Genomic DNA, 20121 nt, shown 5'->3' on the forward strand with positions numbered 1-20121 from the left:
GCTTTAGAGCCAGAGAACCAGGCCAGCAGACCTGCTTTAGAGCCAGAGAACCAGGTCAGCAGAGCTGCTTTAGAGCCAGAGAACCAGGTCAGCAGAGCTGCTCTAGAGCCAGAGAACCAAGTCAGCAGAGCTGCTTTAGAGCCATAGACCCAGGCCAGAAGAGCTGCTATAGAGCCAGAGAACCAGGTCAGCAGAGCTGCTCTAGAGCCTAAGAACCAAGTCAGCAGAGCTGCTCTAGAGCCAGAGAACCAGGTCAGCAGAGCTCCTGTAGAGTCAGAGAAACCAGGTCAGTAGTTTGCTTTAGAGGGAGAGAACCAGGTCAGCAGAGCTGCTTTTGAGCCAGAGAACCAGGTCAGCAGAGCTGCTTTAGAGCCAGAGAACCAGGTCAGCAGAGCACTGACTGACTGACACTGACTGACTGACACTGACTGATTGACACTGACTGACACTGATTGACTGACACTGACACTGACTGACACTGACACTGACTGACACTAATTGACTGACACTGACTGACACTGACTGACACTGACTAACTGACACTGACTGACTGACTGACTGACACTGACTGACACTAATTGACTGACACTGACTGACACTGATTGACTGACACTGACTGACTGACTGACTGACACTGACTGACTGGCACTGACTGACTGACACTGACTGACACTGACTGACTGAGACTGACTGACTGAATGACACTGACTGACACAGACTGACACTGACTGACTAATCTCTACTACTCTACAACTCACTCTCTACTACTCTCTCTCTACTACTCACTCTCTATTATTCTACTACTCTCTACTACTCACTCTCTACTACTCTCTACTACTCACTCTCTACTGCTCTCTACTATTCACTCTCTACTACTAATTCTCTACTACTCTCTACTACTCTCTCTCTACTACTCACTCTCTACTACTCACTGGCTACTACTCTCTACTACTCACTCTCTACTACTCACTCTCTACTACTCTCTACTACTCTCTAATACTTCTCTCTACTACTCATTGTCTACTACTCACTCTCTACTACTCCCTACCACTCACTCTCTACTACTCTACTACTCACCCTCTACTACTTTCTCTCTACTACTCACTCTCTACTACTCACTCTACTACTCACTCTACTACTCTCTACTACTCACTCTCTACTACTCTCTACTACTCACTCTCTACTATTCACTCTCTACTACTCAATCTCTACTACTCACTCTTTAACACTCTCTACTACTCACTCTCCACCACTCACTCTCTACTACTCGCTCTCTTATACTCTAAGATACTCACTCTCTACTACTCTCTGTACTACTCACTCTCTACTACTCACTCTCTACTACTCTACTACTCTCTACTACTCTCTCTACTACTCACTCTCTACTACTCGCTACTACTCACTCTACTACTCTCTACTTCCCTCTACCACTCACTCTCTACTACTCTACTACTCAGTCTCTACTAATCTCTCTCTACTACTCGGTCTCTACTACTCACTCTACTACTCTCTACTACTCACTATCTGCTACTCTCTCTCTACTACTCTCTACTACTCACTCTCTACTACTCACTCTCTACTACTCACTCTCTACTACTCTCTACTTCTCACTCTCTACTACTCTCTCTATTACTCACTCTCTAATACTCTCTACTACTCACTCTCTACTACACACTCTCTACTACTTGCTCTCTACTACTCGCTCTCTACTATTCTCTACTACTCACTCTCTACTACTCTCTACTACTCACTCTCTACTACTCCACTACTCTCTACTACTCCCTCTCTACTACTCTCTCTCCACTGCTCTACTACTCTCTACTACTCTCTCTCTACTACTCACTCTCTACTACTCTCTCTCTACTACTCTCTACTACTCACTCTCTACTACTCTCTCTTTACTACTCACTCTCTACAACTCACTCTCTACAACTCTCTACTACTCACTCTCTACTACTATTTACTACTCACTCTCTACTACTCTCTCTCTACTACTCTCTACTACTTTCTACTACTCACTCTACTACTCACTCTCTACTACTCCCTCTCTACAACTATCTACTACTCACTCTCTAGCACTCTCTACTACTCACTCTCTACTACTCTCTACTACTCACTCTACTACTCACTCTCTATTACTCACTCTCTACTACTCTCTACTACTCTCTCTACTACTCTCTACTACTCAATCTACTACTCAAGTCAAGTCAAGTCAAAGAATCTTTATTCGGTGATTAAAAAACACCATAAAAGCACACTCATATTTACATGTTAAAAAGTCATTAAACATTTCAGGGTTCTTTGTACAGTGAATTAACAAAACATAAATACAACAATATAGCCATATTTAACACTTAAAAGTTAAAGTAAAAACATTTCAGTCTTCTCCTCTAGTAAGCCTTAAACGAAGTGCTACCTTGATAAAGTTCATAATACTACACAGTGTTTGGGGTTCCTCAGCTTTCTGTAAGAATACAAGTGCCTCCCTAGCGTGGACCAAATTAGCATTTTTCAAAATATTTACAAGGTATCTGCGTCTGGGCATTGAGTAAAAGGGGCAGAGTAGAACAAAATGAAGGGAGTCTTGCGGAGACCTGTTGTCGCAGCCGCAGGGCCCCTTCTGTTCTATTGATGTAGCAAACCCCGCTGGTGATGCCAACATAAATGGGAGAAGGTTCAATCTGAAACGGCACATCAGGAACCTATCCTGTGCATTGTACATGAGGAACAAGTATGGCTCCATACCTTCCACGCTCTTCACTAGGTGATGGGCCCTCACTGTCTTTTTACACCCTTCAGCCTCATCTCTGCGTAGGTTTTTCCGCTCTAGAAAAATTCTCCCTACATGCAGTTTATTCTGGGCTACAATAGTTACAGGATGAGTAAAGAGGTTCCCAAAACATAGCTCCTCCAGGGTATTCTTCACATAAAGGAGCCAGGGGATGCGCATACACTTGTCCCTTTTTAGGCAGTCCAATAAGATTTCTCTACTAAGTGTCGCATCAGGATTATACCAGATTTTTAACCAAGCGATAATAGGCCTCAATTTTATCAAATCTTCTATATATGGTCTCCCTAGCTCCCTATGGGCAATCAAACCAGCAGTACTTTGTGGTACCCTCAAGAGTGATTTCAGATATTTATTTTCTTCACGTTGGATACTAGTGGTATTGACAAAGCCCCATACTTCTGCCCCGTAAATTACCTTGGAGCATGATACTGAGCTGTACAGATTTATCACCTGTTCCGGGGACCATCTTCCTAGCCTCCTGCCATAGCTAGCAATTGCCCCGTTAGATGCAATCATTTTACCACAACGTTCCTCCACCAGGGTATCAAACCGCAGGGCACCATCGAATGTTACACCAAGGTATGGAAACGTTTTGACCTCTTCCACAATGTGGCTCCCTATTTTGTATGTAAATTTAGAGGTGGTTTTTTTCCCCGCCAGGAGCACATAGGATTTACTCAGATTTACAGAAAGGTCCAAGGCACTCATGAACCCAACAAAACCATCAATCAGGATTTGTAGGCTCCTTGGTGTCCGTGCGATCAGTACCGCGTCATCTGCATAAAGCAGAACAGGAATATGACGCGACCCAACCCTTGGGCAATCTGCCTTCAGACCCAACAGAAACTGCTCCAAATTATTAATATAAAGGGAAAACAAAAAAGGAGCAAGAATGCAGCCTTGTCGGACTCCACTCTTACAGGGAAAAGAACTAGTCAGCCCCCCCTCCCTATTAAAGCGGACTTTGGCGGTGGTGTCACTGTGCAGTTCCCTCAATATATTAATTAGACCACTCTCTATCCCCATACTAAGCATCATGCCCCACAATTTTTCCCTATTGACGTGATCGAATGCTGCTGCCAGATCCATGAAACCCATGTAAATGGATTCATCACTAGCCATGGTATACTTGGCAGTCAGCAAATAAAGGTTCAGGCACTGGTCACTAGTGGACCTCCCTGCCCTAAATCCGTATTGAGTGTCCGAGAAGATGTTTTTTTCCTCGGTCCACTCGGACAGTCTATTAAGAATTGCCCTCCCCAAAAGTTTTGCTGACACATCAATCAGGGAGATCGGGCGGTAGCACTTTGGGTCATCCCTGTTGCCCTTTTTGAAAATCGGCACAATTACTGCCGTGGACCAAGACGGGGGCAGGCCACAGATGATAGCAGTATTAATAACCCTTGTCATTAGGGGAGCCCAGAGTTCGATGTTACTCAAAAACAGATCAGGGGGGATTCCATCAGGCCCCGGAGCTTTATTTTTGGTCAGGCCCTCAATCCCTGCAATGATCTCCTTAATGGAGAATTCTACCAGTGGAGCCTCAGTTGGAATGGCCGGTAGGTCTACAATAGAACCAGGCTCATGATTGTACAGGCCCCTATAGTGGTTGACCCACTGCTCTGGGAGAATATTGGCCCCTATATCCGGGGTATCTTTTTCCTGGAAAGTTGGGTTATTAATTATTTTCCAAAAGCCTGCTAGGTCCTTTCTTTCCCCCGCTTCTCGTAAATCTGCCCATGCTTCCGCCTGCAAGGCAAGTTTCCTCCTCTTAATTTCCTTTTTATAAATTTCTCTGCACACCTTAACTTTGTGGGGGACCCTTGGTTTAGTTTTAAGGCAGCTTTTCAGCTCCCTCAAAGCTTTAGAGCAGTCTTTGTCGAACCATCGGGGGTTCCCGTGGTTCTTAAATGGGACACTAGTCTTTAGCAAACCATCGATCAGATTAGCGATCTGGTCGAAGGCTTCCATTATCCTCGGTCCGCGGACTTCTGTGTCCAAACAATCATTAATAGCAAGTATGCCTGCGTCCACCAGGCCCTTGTAGAACTCTTCCCCGTCTATTTTAGCCCATTTTAGTCTCCTGCCTTGGTCTGTTGCTCTCTCAGTGAAGGTGCGTTGAACTCTAATACTTAGACCCACCATATACTGCAGCTCCAAAACAAGAGGGTTATGGTCACTAAAGCCACTCCATTCGATCCCTACACTAGTTGTCTTATTAATTAAGGACCTTGAGACCAGAATGTAATCTATGAAGGAAGAGCATCCTCTACCCTTAAATGTGGGGGGGAGTGTGCCATCCTCCTGCATCCCTACCATATTAATGGTGTGTTCAAGGTCATATTTAAACCGTAACATTCTGAAAGCTGAGCCCAACGGCGTATGAGAGAAATGCGGTCCCTTCTCCATAGGGCATCGGGACCAATCTGTGCTTATTTGGACCAGTACCGGGCACAAGTGGCAATTATAATCTCCCATAACCACCAACCCATGTGGCTGCCCATTTTTTTGGCCTGTTATGACCTGGCCCAACCTATTATCTAATTCAGTAACAAGAGAGATGTTAGATCCCGCTATCTCGTTGTTATAAAGGTTTACTGCAACAAATCTAAGACCTTTCCCAGTGAACCTGACTGCCTGAATCCTGTGGGAATTCCAATCAAGGCAAGTGTAACTTCCCGGAAGGCTCAGATCTATATAAATAGCTAAACCTCCCATGGCTCTCCCTGATCTTGATTTTTGAGCAGGAACAAAAAAACACTTATACCCTTGCAGGTGGAAATTATTCTCCTGGGCCCAGGTCTCCTGCAGACAAATTACATGGAATTTTCTGATATAGTCAAGCCACTCTTTGTTATTAAATTTCCCAGCCAGGCCAGCTATATTCCATGAGATGATTTTTAGTGCCTCACCCCCCTGGACCCCTCCTCCCTGTGACCCACCAGGTGATTCTCGCACTTGTTTTCCCAATTCCGGTCCCTGTGCGTCACCTATACATGCAATATCTACAACCCTGGGTTCATCCAGCACATAACTCCGGGCGCAACTTGATGACTTTTGTTTTGCCTCGGGGCTGTGCTTCTCCCACTCAGCATTTGGAACCCCTCTACCCCCTATACCCCATATACCATTATCTCTTTGTCAATCTACCCCCTCAAGACCATCCAGGCAGTGGAACCGATTGAATGTATGGAAGGGTAGCTCTGGGCGGCTAAATAATGGCCTGGGATTGAACTCGTGATGAACACCCCTTCGACCCACCCTTTCCCAGTTGTCATATGAACGGGTCACGTGTACAGGGGCTGGGGTGGGGGGAAAGAAGAAAGACACATGAAGTGTTTGAATTGTTGTTACCTGTGATCTATTCTTTCCCTGGCATATGTGAACAACTGTTCCAGCATCCCTGAAGCTCACCAATATGCAATCCCCTATGATGGATTTGCGTGTTCTCCCTATCCAAGGCACCCTTCTGACCATTATGATCTCATTGCTTAAGTGTACGGGTAAGGGTCTATTCAAATTTAGCCACTTAATCACCCTACTTTTCAGAGCACAGAAATCCTCGGCTTCACCTGCCTCTAGTGGTGGGACGCCCGCCATGACTACTGTAAAGTCATTCGCCTCTGGTGGTAAATTGGGTCTACGTGGCCTGGGGGGAAGCTTCATTAGTGGAGTCGGTGCAACACTATCTGGGGGCTGTACCGGGGGAACAGCATTTGCAGGGGGTATAGGTCCTATGGGGTTAGGTGGCTTATTTGGGGCAGGGTTATTCCTCTGGGTTTGTGGTGGGGCGGCCGCAGTTGCAACCTGTGAGGGAGCAAGATGCATAACACTTTTTGGAGCTGTTGGGGTGGCAATAGGTTTAGGAGCCCTCTCATGAGAATTGGCCGGATTTTTCATACTGCTTAGTGTAGCCTCAAGAATGGTTAGTCTGATTTCCACTTTTTTGATGCTTTCACTAATTGGTAACAAAAGTGACCTAAGCAGGAATTCCAAATTACCCAGCGGAGCAACAGAGAGGGGGGCATTAACAATGTTGCTAGCCGTCTCTTTAGTCAGGACGGGAGCCACACCATCCTGTGCAGCGGGTTTAGAATGTAAGTCAGCCACCGTTGTCACAGTTGATATGGAGGATTTGGTTGACTTCCCAAAATCAGAATGAGGGATCTTTGGTTTGTTTTTAGCCTGGGCACCCCTCGACTTCCTCCTACGTTTGTTTGGTGGGGGCCCAAAAACCCCTTGTGCTACAGCTATTTTAGGTTTGGCTTTCCTAGACTTTGATGCTGGGGGCGGTTGAGAAATTAAGTCAATCGTCCCCCTACTTGGGCTTGTGCTACTCACTGGGGTTGAGCTCATAAGTACCACTGGGGGCGTTTTTGTAACATCCCTAAGCAGGATCGGAACATCTTCATTTAGTGTCAAGTCTTCGCTAGGTGTGGGAGGATAGTCTCCTAGAGGTCTACCTTTCAAATTATCTATAGAGCGTCTCCGCTCAGCTCTGAGCCGGCTTAATGTGTTCTCCTTGTCCCCATCTCCCCCCGCCCGAGGAAAGTAATTCTCTAAGGTCATATTTTTTGTTCCAGCCTGCCTTATGGGGGTACTTTCCTTTACCGGGGACGGCATGGTATCTTAGAGTGTGATGATAGCTATGGGGCAATTTATCAGCTTGTTGTGCTAGGGACTTGATGGCAAACGGCAGAACCAAGAGGGTAGGCCCAGCCCGGCCTACGACGGCCACAGACGGCCCCGCCCTTGTCCCGGGCTTCTCCCGGCGCCCTCCCGCGCGCTCCCGCGCAGCGGGATCCCAGTGCAAAAATAAAAGAGAAGGAGGTGGGGCGGGGGGCGTGGCAGTCAGGGGGAGCGACCCAGGTGTTGTGGGTTGACCTCACGCAGGGGCTCCTGGGAGTTGGAGTCCCTGCGGGTCCGCTCGCAGCCCTGTACTTGCCTGCCAAAGCCCAGAGTCCGGTGTCCAAGATCAGAGCCCCTCTATGCTCAAGGCGCCTCTCTCCACACCGCGAAGCGGGACCCGCGGAGCGGGTCCGGCGAGGAGCTGCGGCAGAAGAAAAACACCACAGGTGCAGGGAACAGCCCACGGCGAAGTCCAGGCAAACAAGGTATCCCACGTCGATCAGGAAGGGGGCTGCTTTCAAGTGCTAGGGCGGGGGCGTGGCAGTCAGGGAGAGCGACCCAGGTGTTGTGGGTTGACCTCACGCAGGGGCTCCTGGGAGTTGGAGTCCCTGCGGGTCCGCTCGCAGCCCTGTACTTGCCTGCCAAAGCCCAGAGCCCGGTGTCCAAGATCAGAGCCCCTCTATGCTCAAGGCGCCTCTCTCCAAACCGCGAAGCGGGACCCGCGGAGCGGGTCCGGCGAGGAGCTGCGGCAGAAGAAAAACACCACAGGTGCAGGGAACAGCCCACGGCGAAGTCCAGGCAAACAAGGTATCCCTACTACTCACTCTCTACTACTCCCTACTACTCTCTCTCTGCTACTCACTCTCTACTACTCACTCTCTACTACTCACTCTCTACTACTCGCTACTACTCACTCTACCACTCACTCTACTACTCACTCTCTACTACTCTCTAATACTCTCTACTACTCACTCTCTACTACTCACTCTCTACTACTCACTCTACTACTCTCTACTACTCAGTCTCTGCTACTCTCTCTACTACTCTCTTCTACTCTCTACTACTCACTCTACTCTCTAACTCTCTACCTCTCTCTACCTCTCTCTCTACTGCTCTCTACCTCTCTACACCTCTACCTCTCTATCTCTACCTCTCTACCTCTAACTCTCTACCTCTACACCTCTACCTTTCTACCTCTCTCTACACGCACACATATTCACATATATATATGCACATGCATTTATATATATGTATGTGTATGTATATTATCTACTGGCGGTCGCCAGTAGATAGTTATAGTTACAACCTAGTTTCCATAGGAAATCTCAAAATTCTATTTTGAATAACTTTGGCGCCGGTTGACGAATCCTCGCGAAATTTTCAAAACTAGTGGGGCGCTCCGCTCAGCTCCTACCTACTCACTCTACTACTCACTCTCTACTACTCACTCTCTACAACTCTCTACTACTCACTCTACTACTCACTCTCTATCACTCACTCTCTACTACTCTCTACTACTCTCTCAACTACTCTCTACTACTCAATCTACTACTCACTCTCTACTACTCCCTACTACTCTCTCTCTGCTACTCACTCTCTACTACTCACTCTCTACTACTCACTCTCTACTACTCGCTACTACTCACTCTACCACTCACTCTACTACTCACTCTCTACTACTCTCTACTACTCTCTACTACTCACTCTACTACTCACTCTCTATTACTCACTCTCTACTACTCGCTACTACTCACTCTACCACTCACTCTACTACTCACTCTCTACTACTCTCTAATACTCTCTACTACTCACTCTCTACTACTCACTCTCTACTACTCACTCTACTACTCTCTACTACTCAGTCTCTGCTACTCTCTCTACTACTCTCTACTACTCTTTTCTACTCTCTACTACTCACTCTACTCTCTAACTTTCTACCTCTCTCTACCTCTCTCTCTACTGCTCTCTACCTCTCCACACCTCTACCCCTCTACCTCTACCTCTCTACCTCTAACTCTCTACCTCTACACCTCTACCTTTCTACCTCTCTCTACACGCACACATATTCTCATATATATATGCATATGGTAGACTCAATCCCTATTCTAAGAAGGGGTGGGAACCGGGAGGTCCTGTTAAGGAGATTGGAAACCAAATATATTTTAGAGTTGGACAGTAAGAACCCCAGAGGATTGAATGCAAGTGAGGATTTTTATACTCACTTGTAATTTGGAGATCCATCTTCTTTTGGGAAAAACAGGATGTTATTTTAATCAACTCTAAAGTATGCTGCTATGTCCCTGTCTCGTCTAAGTTTACAAATTTTTAAGTGAGAAATATTTATTTTTACACTCTTTTGCACAATGGGTTCATACTATTTTAGAGATAATATTTATGGGGAAAAATGTTTTACAAATTTGGCATATTGTATATTTATTTGTTATCAGGTGTCACGGACGTGGATCTGTACAGTAGATGTATATACTTGCACGAATTTGCACTAATTTGCACAGTCACTTTATTGCAATAGGTGGTTTCATGGCGGGGCCCACTTGGGCCGTATTAAGGAAACAACATTGTTGAAAACATGCCATTTGGGTGTTTTTAAATTATTTAAATTGTAATTATTTATGGTTTTAATGAAGTAATCAGCAATTAGCGGATCTGTGACAAAATGCAGTATTTTTATTGTAAAAACGATGTATTTTACAGCTATTGCTTGATGTGATTGGCATTGTTTAGTGAAAATTAACTGACAATGTAAATGCTACGGAAACTTCTATGTCCATGATTAGTTCCCGCCTGCACATGTGACTCACTCCAAGCATATTTAAATGGTGAATCCGTTGTATTGCGCATCATGTGACCAAGGCCTGTGACGGGCTGAAACGCGTAATGGCAGCGGTGGTGTCTACTATATTTAATAAATAATTAATTTTCACCGCACCTTGGGTTTGCTTCGGTTTCTTGAAGGAGAGATCTTCAGTTCACGAAACGGAGTTTTGTTGTATGCAGTGCCGGAGGAGCTTTACCGGCATCAGCAAACCCCTCCTCCACGAAGGGCCGAGTGGGAAAAGAGCTCATTTCCGGGTTCCGGAAACAACCGCAAAGGATTCCGTTTGGAAGACGCCCGAGGCCCCCGAGCAGCAAGAGAAATCCTTATCGCAACAAAGGGAGACGAGAAACCAGGTCGGAGGACCAGTTGACGTTGAAACCCCAGGCGAGTAAAAGGCTTTGCATAGACTCGGCGGAGGAGTTGCCACATTGATTGCGTACGGGAGCGCCCGAGGTAATCTAGAGTGGTAGCGGGAATAAGTAATTTTGACACCATGTTTGCCGATGCGCTACGAGGCAGGGAAGCGGCAGCATGCACAATGTTCGATGATTCTCCCAATAAAGAAACTGATTCACCAGCAAACTCTGGTGTAATTAGGGAGGAATGTAACAACTTGAAAGAACATTTCAGGAAGTTGGAGAAAATAAGGCGCGCCGAACAGGCGAAATGGTGGGAGCACAAGTCATTATCTCGTTACTTGGAGGTTGGAAGAATCCCAAGGGGGTTAAGAATTATGCTGGCCCCAAGTTATGAAAAACCTGACCCCGCAATGTTAACGGAATGGGCCACTGTTAATTTGGACTCTTCCAGACGGTTAGTGGAAGTCCTGGTTAAATATGCTATAAGTGACCAAGCTGCTTTACAAAAAGAAATAGAGGACATGGAAAAAATTATTGCGGAAGCTGAGGATACACCCGAAAAAATCAAATATAGGGATGAAATGATAGCACGCCTGCGCAGGGATGAAGACGTGATAAAGAAACGCAAAACTTTTAAGTTCCAAAGGGACAAAGTTGATTATGAGCAGGGGCGTGTATTTACTTTTGCCAAGAAATATGATGCAGTCAAAGCAGGAGTATTGGCAAAGGGTCCCAGAATCCAACCGCGAGCGGATGAGGAATTAGCATCTTCGTCAACGGACCTCAGCTCAGTGGTTGACAGTGAGTCTGAAAATGAACAACACAAGTCAAATTCTGGATTGGGGTTTCAAAGAGCGTCGCTTGCTCAAGAAATCAGTTGCATGCAACAGGATCGGAAGCAAACCCTGAGACCCCGAACCCCAGCAGCTCAAACTACGCAAGTGGTAGACGCAGGAAAAACAAAAAGCGCAGGGCGAGGCGCCGGCAAAACCACAAACGCAAACGATGGCTACAGCAAGAAATCAAACAGAGGATGGAGACGGAAATAATCAATTCCGATCAGGCATCGAGCAAGACTGTGGTTAATTTAACTGATATCATCCTGTCTAAGGAGGAGACTAATATCCTTGCATTAGGATTAACATACAGTCCTAAAATGGATTTTAAATACGCAGAGACAAGGATAGATATCTATAAATTTGTACGCAAACTCAAGTTGCGCAAATTCTTTGCCCTTCAAGGCTCTAGAAGTACACCAGAGGCACACCTTCATGATATGGTAGTTGAAGAGGATTTGCATAGTGACCTTGTCTCCGGCGATGTGGATTTACTTAGGGACCTACAACAGCTCCAGCATGAGCAAACAGGAGCTTTGGAACATGTAAGCTGTATACCATCAAATCAACCATCAAAAAAGACTCCTTTCAAACCTAAATCCACCTTCTACCCCCTTATGTTGAAGGATAATTTTGATTCATTTAGTGAGAAGGTAGCAGTTGACCTAAAGAATCTGTACTCTTCAACGACAAGGGCACCTAAGAAATACAACAAACAGGATAACCAGTATGTCCAGCTCATGCAAAAACTAAAAATGAATGACAACATCATAGTGCGGCAATCGGATAAAGGGGGAAATGTGGTGCTTTGGCCCAGGAACCAGTACATGGAAGAAGCCCTTATCCATCTCAACAATCGTAACTGCTACAAATTAAGCACGCCCCTATTGATGAACGCAGCACGACAGGATTGCTATAACAAGTTGTTAGCCTGGAAATCTGCTGGTTTAATTTCTATGGATGAATTTAAATTCCTCAAGGTAGACCATCCTGTCTCACCGGTTATCTATTTCATACCGAAAATCCACAAAAGGAAGGACAAGCCTCCTGGTAGCCCTATCATCTCAGCCAGGGGGAGTTTGTTGGAAAATATTTCCAAATATGTGGATTATTTTCTTCAGGAGCACATGAAAGGTCTTCCATCTTATATACAAGACACTGGGGACTTTTTGAGGAAATTGATCGAAGTTCCATGGAATTCTGAGATGATGCTTATCTCCATGGACGTTACATCCCTCTATACAAGCATTCATAACATGGATGGGGTCAGGGCTTGTGAATATTATCTTAATCGAAGACCTATGGGAATGTATTCCCACAACAAAATGTTGCTTGCCATGATAGCCATGTGTTTGGAGAACAATTTCTTTTTGTTTCAGCATCAGGTATACCAGCAGACGCGGGGTGTGGCCATGGGGGCATGTTTTTCTCCCAGTTACGCATGTTTGCACATGGGTTACTGGGAGGAGATGGTCCTCATGGCCGGACACCGCGCTGTCATAGAATCAAATATCATTTGTTGGTATAGATTTATTGATGACTTGTTTTTGATATGGCGGGGGGATGAATTCAGTGCCAAACAATTTCTTGAAGCAATCAACAGCAATGATTTAAACCTGCAGTTTACTTATCAAATGAGCAAGAGATCGGTCTTTTTCCTTGATGTAGAAATATTTGTTTGTAATAACCAACTACAGACCAGACTACACAGGAAAGATACTGCGGGCAACACGGTGCTACATGCACTTAGTCACCATCCACAACATCTGATCAACAGCATTCCCTTTGGGGAGATGCTTAGGATGCGTCGAATTTGCAGCACAGAAGACGATTTCCTCACAGCTCAAAATGATTGCAGGGAACGCTTCAGGGAGAGAGGGTATGCAGAATCCATACTCTCCAAGGCTGTGTTAAAAGTTAACAACATCACAAGAGCTATGGCACTAACACCGAAAAAAGCCCCAACAAAGAACCTAACAGTCATCAGTACTGAGGATACACGAATCATTTTGACCTTTAGTACACAGCATAAAGCGGTACGTAAAGTTATTAATAACCATTGGTCATTGGTTCGGGCTGATCCAGTATTGGGCAATTCAATTTCTAGGAAACCTAAGATAGCTTTTCGAAAAGCACGCTCAATGAGCAATGTGCTCGTGAGCAGCAGCCCGGAATTGACCCAATCCAAATCATGGTTAGCGGCTAGAAAAGGGTTTTATCGCTGCAATGTATGTAAAGCATGCAGATATGGAGTAAACACAAAGAAATATTCAACCCCATTCCTTCCTGAACCAGTTCCAATCTCCAAATACCTTAACTGCAAAACAGATTTTGCAGTGTATGTGCTGGAGTGCTCCTGTGGCCTGCGTTATGTTGGCAGCACCAAGCTGCAGGTTCACAAGCGGGTACTCCAGCATATGCGGGCAATAACTAACAAGGACTTGACCTACCCGGTGGCACGACATTTTAAGGAGCACCATGCCAGTAAGTTGGAGGCTTTCAACTACTGGGTGGTAGACTCAATCCCTATTCTAAGAAGGGGTGGGAACCGGGAGGTCCTGTTAAGGAGATTGGAAACCAAATATATTTTAGAGTTGGACAGTAAGAACCCCAGAGGATTGAATGCAAGTGAGGATTTTTATACTCACTTCTAATTTGGAGATCCATCTTCTTTTGGGAAAAACAGGATGTTATTTTAATCAACTCTAAAGTATGCTGCTATGTCCCTGTCTCGTCTAAGTTTACAAATTTTTAAGTGAGAAATATTTATTTTTACACTCTTTTGCACAATGGGTTCATACTATTTTAGAGATAATATTTATGGGGAAAAATGTTTTACAAATTTGGCATATTGTATATTTATTTGTTATCAGGTGTCACGGACGTGGATCTGTACAGTAGATGTATATACTTGCACAAATTTGCACTAATTTGCACAGTCACTTTATTGCAATAGGTGGTTTCATGGCGGGGCCCACTTGGGCCGTATTAAGGAAACAACATTGTTGAAAACATGCCATTTGGGTGTTTTTAAATTATTTAAATTGTAATTATTTATGGTTTTAATGAAGTAATCAGCAATTAGCGGATCTGTGACAAAATGCAGTATTTTTATTGTAAAAACGATGTATTTTACAGCTATTGCTTGATGTGATTGGCATTGTTTAGTGAAAATTAACTGACAATGTAAATGCTACGGAAACTTCTATGTCCATGATTAGTTCCCGCCTGCACATGTGACTCACTCCAAGCATATTTAAATGGTGAATCCGTTGTATTGCGCATCATGTGACCAAGGCCTGTGACGGGCTGAAACGCGTAATGGCAGCGGTGGTGTCTACTATATTTAATAAATAATTAATTTTCACCGCACCTTGGGTTTGCTTCGGTTTCTTGAAGGAGAGATCTTCAGTTCACGAAACGGAGTTTTGTTGTATGGATTTATATATATGTATGTGTATGTATATTATCTACTGGCGGTCGCCAGTAGATAGTTATAGTTACAACCTAGTTTCCATAGGAAATCTCAAAATTCTATTTTGAATAACTTTGGCGCCGGTTGACGAATCCTCGCGAAATTTTCAAAACTAGTGGGGCGCTCCGCTCAGCTCCTACCCTGAAGGTCTCGGGGTGATTCGTCAAGCGGGGGCCGAGAAAAAAGGGGGTCTCAAAACGCGTTTTCCCCATGCATTTTTCCATAGGACCTTTAGACACAGCTACAGCCCGAACGGCTGAACAGAATTACTTGAAATTTGGCAGAGAGGTAGCCATAAGGTCCAGGAAGTGCCTTTTGCAGTTCTGGTGTAAATCTGTTCAGTATTTCCTGAGAAAATAGCATTTAAAAGCATATCAATATCTATACGCGCACACCGTGCGCGCACCCTGCCGTGCGGGAGCGCAATTCTGATTGGTTGTTAGATGTCGGTAAACATTCGAATCGGTCGAAACCAGGAAGTGTCGGCCGCCATTTTGTCTCTCGCAGTCTGAGGGGGTGAAAAAAAACAGGTGGAGAATGTGAAAAGGGGGCAGAGTGGACAGTTCCTGACCCCCTAGCCTTGGTCAGGGGGTCACAGAAGGACCCCCAAGGGAGAAAAAAACAATTATTTTTTTTTTTTAAATCGCGAGGTGCACGGCACGCACTGCGAACCGTGGGTGCTCGGTGCGCGAAGCGCACCGAGCGCCCACAGTGCGCGCACGGTCCGCGAAGCGCACCGTGCGCGCAGAGTGCGCACACCTCGCGATTTAAAAAATAAATAAATAAATTCATGGTGCGCGCACGGTGAAAAACCTGAAGAAAAAAAAAAATCATAAATACATAAGCATTTAAAAAAACGTACAAATTCACTGAAAAAACCATAGGTTTCACACACGTTATAGTTACGAATTAGCATTTAAAAAACCTTGCAAATTCACTTAAAAAACCATAGGTTTCACATATGTTATAGTTAGCTGGACATTTCACTCGTAAAAAACCAATGAAATTCCCCCGTTATAGTTACTGCAGGCAACTATAACTCACGCGACCGCAGTCCTCTGCTGATGACGTCAGATATTACATCACTGATGACATATGTGTCTTTATGAAAAATAAATATTTGTAATATATGTGTAGCTAAAGATTAATGGAAGAAGACATGGGTAAATAAGTGTCTAAATACAGTGATGTAATATCTGACGTCATCAGCAGAGGATTGCGGTCGCGTGAGTTATAGTTGCCTGCAGTAACTATAACGGGGGAATTTCATTTTTTTTTTACGAATGAAATGTCCAGCTAACTATAACATGTGTGAAACCTATGGTTTTTTAAGTGAATTTGCAAGGTTTTTTAAAATGCTAATTCGTAACTATAACGTGTGTGAAACCTATGGTTTTTTCAGTGAATATATATATACATACATATATAAACATATATATAATCTGCATATCTATATCAATACAAATATAAATGCATGCATACATATACATATACATATATGCATACATATGCATGTTATGTACATGAAAGTTTGAAAAACAGTAATACAAGCAAAGCTAAAAAGCCACCTAATTGCAAACAGAATTGCTTTAACTTAAACGAGGGCGAGACCTATTGCATTTTCAATGCTTGTTTACAAAATGTGCCCTAATTTTTCTTTCTTCAGCACTAATCATAATTTATATGGCAAAATGAACCCCCTCATTGTGTTCCTTTGTAAATTAAACTACCCACTCTCTACTACTCACTTGCTACTACTCTCTGCTACTCAGTCTCTACTACTCACTCTCTACTACTCTCTACTACTCTCTACTACTACTCTCTACTACTCACTCTCTACTAATCACTACTACTCACTCTACTACTATCTACCACTCACTCTCTACTACTCTATTACTCACTCTCTACTACTCACTCTCTACTACTCACTCTCTACTACTCTCTCTCTACTACTCATTCTCTACTATTCACTCTCTAATACTCATTTTCTACTACTCACTCTCTATGTTAGCACTCTAGTTGCTCATTAGATCACTGTAGTAAAGCTACTGCTCACCAGGGAAGTCTGCTGCTGGTATTCAAAGAGCATGTTTAAATCTGCATGTCAGATTTTTTAATGAAATAGAAGAGGATTTGAGAAGTCAAAATGTGCCCTAATTTTTCTTTATGCAGCACTAATCATAATTTCTATGGCAAAATATACCCCCTGATTTTTTTCCTTTTTAAATTAAATGTTTTAAGAATTACCACTTTATTCCAATCAAGATGGCTTCAGGTGTGCCATACGTTTGTCATATGTAGGACTGTTAGCGCTCTAGTTGTTCTTTAGAACACTCTGGGAAACTGCAGTAGAACACAAAGGAATCTACTGACAGTCTCTGCCCTTGTTGGATGTACATGTTTTACTGAGAATGTCAGACTTCATTCTCACATGACTGAGAAAGATAATGTAAATTTACAGAAAATATGCTCTCAGTTTAGCTTATAGATCACCTTCCAAACCTCTGTGGGAAAAGCATGAGAAAATAGTTTTCTCTCAAACATGACTCATGATATCCCACCAGAAGGCTTTTCACATGGTAAAATCACCTTAGAGCACACCACAATTCCTAAAATGAGTATGGCACCATCAACAAATGATTTATAATGTAATAAAAGTCTTAAAACCATCTATTAAGTGCAATGCTTTTTAATGGGGTGCTATCATGCATATTGGTCCCAAGATGGCTGCCAACACTTCTTGGATGAAGTGCTGACAGCCAATCAGATCTCACGATGAGATGCTTTTTCCACAGAGGTTTGGAAGGTGCTTAGCTTGATGCCCCTATTCTCCTTCCCCCTGCCCTCTGATATCTTTGTGCATGCCCCTGCTCCATCCTTTTTGCCACCATGTTCCATGGACCTGCCACTCCTATCTACTCTGAGTGTTCTGTTGAGCTGCCACTCCCCTCCCACCTGCCTAGCATTGTCAGATGACTGTAACCTGTCCCTGCCACCTCCACCCTGCCTGTCCACATGCCATGCCCTTATCCCCTTCCTCCTGTCCTCCATGGTCCATTTTACTGCCACACCCTTCTGGCCTCCCTGGTCTGTGGTGCTGCAACTGCTCCTCCTGCCTGCCCCGTGCGGTCTGTTGTGAGGCCCCTTCCCCTGAACTCTCTTGTCTGTGCCCAGGTCCTGACCCTCCCTTCTATCCTCCATGGTCCTTTGTGCATGCCCCTGCACCCTCCTTCTAGCACATCATAGCCATTGTGCTGCCACTAACCCTCCCGCTTGCCATGCATGGTCTTATGTGCTGCCATGGCCCCTCCCACCTTCCCTGTGTGGTCCGCTAGCTGCCCCTGACCCCCTACCACCTTCCCTCCATGGTCTGTGTGTATGCCATCATAGTCTCATTGTTGCTCTCCATGGTGTGTCTTGTTTCTAGTGCCCATCCTGCCTGACCTCCATGGTCATCTTGCTGCTCCTGCCCTGCCCCCTTGCCCCCAGCCCTCTGTTTCCATGTGCAGACCCCTATTCCCTCCCTCCTGGCTTGTCTGTTCCATTGTAATGCCCCTGATCTGTCCCTCCTGCCCTTTATGGTCTGTTATGCTGCAGCTTTCTCTCCTGTCTGTCCATTATGGTCAGCTAGCTACCATTGCCTCTTTCCCCTCTGTTCTCTGTTGTCCATGTGCATGGTCCTGTCCCCTCCCTATTGCTTTCTATGCATTGTTGTGCTGCACTCCCGTCCCACATGCGCTGTGGGTGTCTTGTGCTGCTGCAAACCCTGATGCCTGCCCTGTAGGGTCAGTTTGGTGCACCTCTCTATGTCCCTCATGTCCTGTGTTATCCGAGTCCATGTCCCTACCCCAATTCCTCCTGCCTACCATGATCCAATGTACCATACTTGCGAACATTTTGAACTTGGTAAGAGGACGACTTGGAAAAAAACTGGGGTATTGATTTTCCCCTTTGAGTTACGTTGAAAAAGAGGAGATTGTAGATAGGAGGCAGATCAAATAAAGCCCATTTGAGCTTAAAAACATTGGACGTTTCCTAGCTGAAACGGGTCTGTTGGCACGTATGATTGTACTACCACTGCCTCTTCCTTCAGCCCACAATGGTCTATTATATTGCCACAACCTCTCTTGCCAGTCCTGTATTGTTGGTTTGTTGCCCCTGCCGCCCTTTCCACTGCCCTCCATAGTCTGTTGGGCTGCCACTGCCCTTCCTGCCTGCCCAGTGTGGTCAAATTGTTGCATCTGCACTCTCCTACCTGCCTTCAATTTTCAGAGTACGTGCCCCTGGCCTCTGCCTCTCAACAGTATACCAATGAACAACTAGATTGCTAACATTCTATATTTATTGCAAAAGTGTGGAACGCCTGACGTCATCTTGATGTAATCAAAACTGTAATACCTAGAGTATTTCCTTTAGAAATTACATATATGAGAGGGTCTTATTTGCATCAAAATTATGGTTAGTGCTCTAAAAAACTAAAATGAGGACATATTTTCTGAGTTTTCAAATAGCGACAAAGAACTTTTAAATTATTTGTAATCTTTATGTTTTTTTATCCAGTTGACCACTTGATTAAATGTTGCACCTAGGGGAGAGGATGTGGTGTTACTTCCAGAGCTGCAGACTTTGCAACTGGGGAACCAGGCTTGAGTTTCTGCTTCAGCTCAACATTCTGTGATTCTGGTCAAATCACTTAATCTCTCCATTTCTACAACCAAAATGAATTTGATCTTGTGTGATGTAACCAATGCTCATGTAAAGAACTCCAATATCTGACAAGCCTGCACTATATAAAACTAGGGGTGGGCGGGATTTGCGAAATTAACTTTCTCAAAGTATCGCGAAAATGCTAAAAATCTCCGCAAACACGCCGGAAATATCGCGAAGACGCGGAAGTTTTTTTCCCGCCTGTTCGCGGTATTTTTTGCGTGGTCGCGGGTCGCCAACTTACCCATGCGGTTGCTCACTGGCGCGGCCATCTTGTTTTCACTTGTCCTGCCCTCTCGCGATGCTTACTTCCTGTTCCAGGTCGCACAATGCATGTTCGCGCCCGTTCGCAGTAGATATTTCCTGTTCGCGACCGCTTTTACTTGATCGCGTTGCTTTTTGCTTGCTCAGCAAGAAAATATTGCGCGAACTTGCGCACGTGGTCGCAATGGGCGCGGCCATCTTGTTTTTCACTCTATTGCATGGTT

General features: G+C 44.7%; 1 long non-coding RNA gene across 2 annotated transcripts in view; it reads right to left on the reverse strand.

Annotated features, from left to right (window-relative positions):
• LOC146865693 (uncharacterized) overlaps window positions 1–20121 on the reverse strand; it is a 177593-nt gene that overhangs the window by 18907 nt on the left and 138565 nt on the right. The gene's annotated exons all lie outside the window — the stretch shown is intronic.

Source organism: Triturus cristatus, chromosome 2_1 (genome assembly GCF_964204655.1).
Source record: "Triturus cristatus chromosome 2_1, aTriCri1.1, whole genome shotgun sequence".
Lineage (NCBI taxonomy): Eukaryota > Metazoa > Chordata > Amphibia > Caudata > Salamandridae > Triturus > Triturus cristatus.